Below are 7,888 nucleotides of genomic sequence, written 5' to 3' on the forward strand. Positions count from 1 at the left end.
ACAGCCGTCTGTGGTGGAGGTTCTGTCATGCTTTGGGCTCCATCTCAGCCAGTGATGTTGCTGATCTTTGGTAAAACCGGTGAATTATGTAAAAAGTACCATCAGATGGCACCACCGGGAAATACCATCTGATTGGCAGCAGCGTGACAGTGCCGGACCTCAGCATTACTGAAGCAGTAATGCTTTTTTTTTATTTTTTTTTATTTTTTTTACGGGTTGTACGGAAGCCCCAAACGCAATTTCATTGTTCTTTGACAATGACAATAAATAAATACTTGAACTTGAACTTGATCATCCTGACAGAGAACAGAACAAACGGCAGAAACATGCAAAGAAGAGCTTTGAACAGGGAGAACATGAAAATGAAAATCAGTTGAATCCTAATTTCAACTGTTTTGCTCAAATCGTCAGCATTATGTAAAAAGAAAGTCAACAGGGAGAGCCATCTGTGAAACACGGCGGAGGCTCTGTCATGGTTTGAGCTGCGTGTTGCACAGCTGTCCTGTGCACAGGCGATCCTCCTGTTTTGGAAGCAGTGAGTTGCAGGAGCATGTAAAGTATCCACGTGTCACTAGGGATGGGTATCGAAACCCGGTTCTTGTTGAGAACCGGTTCCCACTGTTTCAATTCCTTGGGATTGTTTGCCATTTTTGCAAACGATTCTCTTATCGATTCCAGTCGCCCCGAATGACGTCACCACGTTGCGGAGCGTCATTTACCTGGCAGGAAACACGGCGGCTCAAACGCTCAAAAGTTTAGTCATACTTTACGAGAACGGATGACAACAGGGCAACTTGCAATACTTGCAAAGTAGATATTTCATTTAAGGGAGGAAACACTACGAATATGCAAAAAACACGCGATGACCTTAAATGAATGTCGTGTTTTTAATTCCGCTCCGGACTCGTGAATCTCAACCCAGCAGCAGCGGTAACGTTTGCACGTCCTCTCCTGTTAATGCGGCAGGTAAATAATCAGCTAACAGTGCATATTATGTTAGTGTGATCTGCCTTATTACAAACCTGCCATCACTGTGCATTTAGTGACCATGATGAGAGACAGAGTCTGGCTCAGATGCTGGCAGTTCTCGCTGCAGTCTGCTGGTAGCGTCTCCTTTCAGGCAGGATAGACGAACGTCACCGAGCAGAGACTCAGTTTGTGGTCAAAGGTTTGCACCCGTTTGCAGATGCAGATGATTTTCAGTAAGTGAATGTGTTTAATTGTAGGCAGGGACATTACTGGATATTCTTGTGTAATTGCTACAGAATAATTTATGTTAAACTTTGTTATTGCTACAGAAGAATATTTATTTTATTATTTTACATTTACAATGTTTTTCCCGGGGACCCTGTGACACCCCATTGAAGAGCCGTAGGCTGGATCTCTTAAGATCTCACTGTTGGGTTTGTAAGGCCATGTTACTCCTAAATGTCTGTCTTGTTCAAAGAGAAGATATAAAGCAAAGTTCTGAGCTAATCGACCTTAGTGTTCTCCTTTTTTAAAAAGAATCGATAAAGAATCAAAACTGGAATTGGAATCGTGAAAATCTTATCAATACCCATCCCTACGTGTCACCGTACGCACGTGTCGACGACATCTTTGCGCTCCACAAACAGTAAAAGTCTGCACTTTCTCGTGTGCAGCTGTCTGACCTCAGAGCTGGTCATTAACATTCAGAGCAGCACAGAGACAGCTGGAAATAAAATGACTTATCTCGTCTGACGCTCTTCAGACTCAATTGAGAAAGAAGTAGAGATGAGTTCTGAGGGCAGAGGGAAAATGCCAGCAAAGTGCAATGGCTGTTATTGGACAAGCTTTGAATCCATTCAGACTGCACTGAGGACATTATTTGGTGCCTCACAGCTCTGTAACCAAGATATCTCAGCATGGTAATGAGTGTGATTGTGTAAGGCCTCTATCTAGGTAAATGTGTCAGAGGTGGGAGACAACCTTTTTGTTTTTCCTCTTGTACCCAGACCAGAGGAGAGGCTCATTATGCAGCAGGGAAATGTAGCTTCGCTCTTGGTTGTCGACTCCCACGCGTTCAGTCACTCTGAAAACACACACACACAGTCACAGACACACACGTATACACACAGACACATGGACATTTATGAAAGCATCTGTACTGAGTGTAGGCGTCGAGCAGATTTGCAGGTGCAGATAAAAGCTTCTGCTGTTGTTGTTGACTCTCGGCTGACGGGAGAGGCAGACAGTGTGGGAGCACAGAAAACCAAGAGCCTGCCATACTTCCTCACTTGATATAATAATTATAGACAACTACTGTATCTATTTATCATGCACGCAAAAATATTAATCTGTTTTAACACGCCGTTCCCCCTGCCCTTACGCTCAGTGTTTAAGGCATTTTCAGTCTTGCAGAGACTCTTGACTGTTTTCATCTGTTACTCTTGGACTTTTACTTCACACTGGACATCACTCAGACAAAGATCTTTATTTAACAGAAACACAACACGAACATTTATAATAAGAAAGGTTTAAGAATGAGTTGATATCATTAGGATGAATCACCTTTTGTATCACAAGGATGTCCAATCATAGCACGGAATTCAGTTCAGTATTATTTATATAGCGCTGAATCACAACAACAGTCAACTGGAGCCACTTTATATTATAAAGTATTCTATGAGCACTTGGTGACAGTGGGAAGGAAAATCTCCTTGTTAACAGGAAGAAACCTCCAGCAGGACCAGGCTCAGGGAGGGGCGGGGCCATCTGCCGTGATTGTCACTGTAGTGACTGTAGACTGTATATAAATGATGGACATAGCCCGCATGATGTCGCCCAGTCATTCTGGACTCTGTATTTTGAAGCTTCAGCCCTTTAGTTTTCACTGTCTTAGTTTTATTTGGACTAAAGGGTGTTAAGTCATCAGCTGATAGCAGCTACTTTGCCTGATTAGCAAACTGCATCCATAACCTGTGTGCAAAAGATATCAACTACTCAGTGCTCAGTTACATGCAAATAAAATCCTAGAATTTCATAGTGCAGCAAAACTGGAGCTCAGACTTCTCAGATGGTCTATTACTACAGTATGAAGTCAGATGATGTCATTAAAAATGCTCCATAAGGCTCCAACAGCACAAACACGGTCCAGGCGTCGGGTTTAGGTGAAGCTGGCAGGCAGCTAGCTGCTACAACCACCTGTGTCATCGTCCATCTGTCGGTCAAAGAGGCCACGCCCCTAATAACGCAAACTTTAAGCTGTAGTACAATTTAAACAGATGAGTTATACAAACATCTTCCCGCCTATACAGGTGTTATGAAAGAGGAAATAATTTATAGAGATCAAACAGTTTGTATATCAGGCTGTAAATATGTTTGTTTAAACAGGGATGTGTAATGGGACTGACTCACTGCTGCCTCTGCTGGACATCAGAGGAACTGCAGGCTTTGAGGCTTTGGCACGCCATTGGCTTCATTTTTCCGGCCCACAGGTTTATGCTGTCCCCGTGGGTCAGTGGGCGATCCTGCGAAGCTTTAACTGAGACAAAAACAAGTCTTTGAGACTGTTTCTGTTAAAATCCATCTGAAAACACGACCTCAGAAGATTACAGTGACGTTTTGGACAGTATGCAGTCTTTGAGCATTGCAGTGACAAAACTGTAAGTCCGTTAGCTTGGGCACCGGCTGATCAGTATGCTAGCACTTTTATTCAGGAAATGTTATCACATTTATAACAGTGTGGAAAGCATCCTCTCTGCTGGAGCACTTCATCCTCTTACAAAGCAGGGTTATTTAAAAGTGGCCGATGGTCCACGGTTATTATGATAGCTTCTCTCTGGTGGACTCTTCAGCTCTGTGTTCTCTCGAAGGTCAGCACAGAGTTGGCCCGCTGGTTGCACAACTCTCGCTGAAATGAATTGGTTTCACACTTTTAAATACATGGCTAATGGTGTTCGTTAAATACCCCCCACCATTGTGGCTAAAAGCTGGGCTCTGCTCTTGATAGCTAGTTGGTAATTTGGTGTGCCATTTGGCGCTCAGTAGGCGAGGCATCCCGTAGAATTATTAAAGCTCATTGTTGAACAGTTTCCAGAGGTCCAGTTAGCTGAGGGGAAGCTTAGCAGACAGCTAGCATGTTGTGCTGACGCCCTTAAATTGATGCTACAATAAAGTCAGTGAGTGACCAGACAATAATCAATAAATCAACAGAAGTCGTCTCATTTTTCAGTCCTAGAAGTTACATCTTCATTGTTATTACATGTGTTTTGCACTTTGTCTTTAGGCTGATGTGACAGAGAAAAGCAGTAAACAAAAAGCTTCATGGTCTTTACAAAAGACTGTGATTATATGTTGTTATAAAACTGTTTATTATGGTGACCGATTGCATTTATTGTCAAGGAGAGCAATAAAAGAAAGCAGTTCTCAGGTTGAGCAGGAGCCACGGCACATCTGCCCAATAACACAGTAAATCTGAGAGAAAACAGCAGCCGCTCCTCTTCAGTTTGTCTAACAAGCGATGGAAAGCAAACTTAAGTCCAACGAAAGCTTCTGCTGACACGATTAGTATTCCAGCTGCAGTGTATTTTTAAACTGGAGAAAAAATGAAGTTATTCATGAAAGGAAAAACTCGCTTTCTGCCCAGCTCCAGTCACAATCAATATTTCTAACTGTGACATGACAGGACGAAAAATATCCACCAATCAGGCCAGTCAGGAACACGCCCACATCACTCACACATTTTTACATATTTATTTATAAGAAACAAGAGTGTCAGTGTCCTACAGGTTAGACAGGATGTAATCCTGTTAGTTATATACAGTAGAGCTCAGGTTTTATTAAGATTATACATTATGCATGAGTGATGGTCTAAAATGTTCCATCAGGCTGTGAATGCTGTGATCAGTCCTGGAAAATCCACACTCCAGGAGCAGGTACCCTCCAAAGTGTTCACCCCCACATCATCTGTCTGTCGCCATCATCCGTCACTTCCAGTGGACGCCCCTTCAGTCACTCAACTCAGAGCTGACATAAGTTTAAACCAGGCCCCGCCCACTTTGTGTCGCTAAGAGTTATTTCATCTGCTGTAAGTTTCAGCAGTTTCACCGGCGTGTGACAGACAGATTTGGCGAGGAGCATCACCACTTGTGATGAAAGCTGAAAATCCGGCTTTGGATGAGCAGTTTTCAGCATTTTTAGTTGAAAACAGACCCAGTGGTCGGCCGTGCACAGAGCAGATCTTCATCTTGCCGCCATCATCAAACCGAGTTTTGAATGCCAGCGGCGTCTATCGATCGATTTTGTTTTAACTAAACTGATCGCTGCTGCTTCAGCACAGAGGATGGCTACACGGTTCTCTTCACCATTGAGACTGGTGTGAGGTATTCTCTTTCCCTTCCTCTTCCTTCTTGCCATCGACTTTGTTATGCGGACTGCCATGGACTGAGATGGCTTTGGGATACCTTGGCAGCCATCAACATACCTCGACTTTGCGGATGACCTCGGATTGTTGGCTGACATCCAAAAGAACGTGAAGACAATGACATCAACCAAAGCGGGCTTGCAGATCAGTGGGAACAACCCCAAGGTCATGAGGATTGGTTATGTGGCAGCACAGGATCCCATCATCATGGGACAGCACCCGCTGGAGGAGGTGAATGAATTCACCTACATGGCAGCATCCTTGCAAGCAACGAAGATACTGATCACGATCATGAACAACATGGCGGAGGGCTTTCATTGATCATTTATGTGCCTTAGATACTGCATGGGATGAGGCTGAAGCAGTCGCAGCTAACCGAGACTTCTGCTCAATGCGCCGAATGGCGTAGGACGATCTAAGTCTAAGCCAAAGTGACGTGTGAGGCGAGGACTGAGACCAGAACTATAATAGCCTTGTTTTTTCGTCAATGCACAGTGTCCATGTGAAGCATCAGCGTATTTGCTGAAAGCAGTAGGAATTTCTGAATTTCTGCCACATTAGCACATTATGCTTTAATTATTAAGTGGACCACTGGCTGACTTGCCTCTCCTGCCACTTCATCAGCATCTGCAAAATGACAATCAAGTTTGAGGTTCGCTGTTTTAACCCAATGGAAGAAATTCAGCTTTCCCCTGAGAGGCAGAGGTGTAAGAGGACCAAACAGCACAGACCTGAAACCCACCCAGAGACGAAGAGATAACTTTGAAGGAGAAATTTTAAAATTTTACATTTTAATGACCACATCTATAAAACCTTTCTTTTTCTATCAGGACACCTCACGCTGGTAATCTAGAAAATGTAGCATGTGTATGTTTTGATTCCACAGTTTTCCATCCCAAAACCACGCCGGTCCACCTGCCATAAAGCTCCCAGCAGGAAAACTGAACCTCGCAGCTCAGTGGTTATGAGACTGGCTACCACAGGAAAAACTACCAGATGATTCACACTTGTGGTCCAGCGGTTTTGTATATAATCTTGATGTGTCATCCTTCTTGTTATTGTGTCATACTGTAACAGCCAGAAGAGGAAGTCCGTAAAAATGTTAGCAGATCAAATGAAAACCAAGGAACTCCACACGTTTGTCAGGGATTTAGAAATAAGTGGTTCAGTTGTTGACCATCAAACAGTCGGAGTACAAGAAACGATGGGAGGCTCAACAAGACATCAGAAGTAAAGTTGCATTGACACAAATCAACAATCAACACAGACAGCCTGTCAGAAGAGTTTCATCACAGCTGAAGAAGGAAAAACTGATTTTACATCATTCAGGTGGAATAAACACTGTTACTGTTAACAGCATCTCGTCCAATGGAAACAGCTCTCGTGAACTGATGCGACGTTCAGGACTCGAACCTCCTGAAATGCGAGCTTGCTCTCTAAAAGGTGCAGGCACACGACTGGATCTGCACCAGCAATGTAAAGTCTTGTGTTTGAGTGAAATGGTCATTTTACTGCTTCTTCGTCTAAATAAACTGCCTTTGAATGAATGAGGGCTCATGTTTATTTGTCCATTCTTCTGTATTTGACATAATTTAGCTTTTTAATTGTTGATAATTGTCTACAACTCCAAAACTCTTCAAACACCATGACCAGCGTGCTCTCAGCTAGTAATCTAGACCGTCAACACTGCTGCCTTCACAAACGATGGATCAGTGTTTCTTGGTTTTAATAAAGAAGCGAGCTGCCCCGTGTTCTGAATGATGCCCGGCATGTTCTCCATCACAGACTGAGGGAAACTCTGAATACTTGTCAGCGTTTATCCTCCAAAGTGTTCGGTCAGTCGTGCAAAGAAGCTGAGATGAGATCGGCAGTGAAGGGACACGTCCCTGGATTCCTTCACTCTCGCCTTAACTCTTTGTTTCGACCCTTTTCTCTTTCATGATGTGCTTTTCTTTTTCCATCTGCAGTTCTTTTGTCATGTCAGTGTCCGAGCCTCCTGCCTCTGACCTCTCTTGACCTCTCTAAGCCGCCGTGATGTCCCGCTATAGGCCCAAAATGACCTTTAACCCCCGAGGACTGAGGTCTCAGCCCCTGACCAGTGGGAAAGTGGAACCTTCCCACTGAAACTAAAGAAGGATGATGTGAACACGCACAAACACACACGCGCATTTACACATGCAGGGAAATGAGACAGCACAAACATGCGTGAACAGATCAATGAATACACACAGACACAGAGGTGGGGAGATGGGAGGTGGAGCTCCTCCATTATTGATACTCCCTCAGGGGAGAACTTTGCTTCTTCTCTAATCGGAGGTCGTGTCTTTGTTCAGAGCAACAGCGACACAATAAAGTCGATGAAGTGAACGTAGCGAGCAGGACCCTGGAGAAGACACCGAGGTCTTCCTCCAGTGTCTTAATGAGAACATGACCTGAAAACTGTGTGTCAGTAACACTGAGTTAGCACAGACACACGTCTGCTTTAGGAACTTCAAACCGTAA

This window comes from Astatotilapia calliptera, chromosome 1 (assembly GCF_964374335.1).
Source record: "Astatotilapia calliptera chromosome 1, fAstCal68.1, whole genome shotgun sequence".
NCBI lineage: Eukaryota > Metazoa > Chordata > Actinopteri > Cichliformes > Cichlidae > Astatotilapia > Astatotilapia calliptera.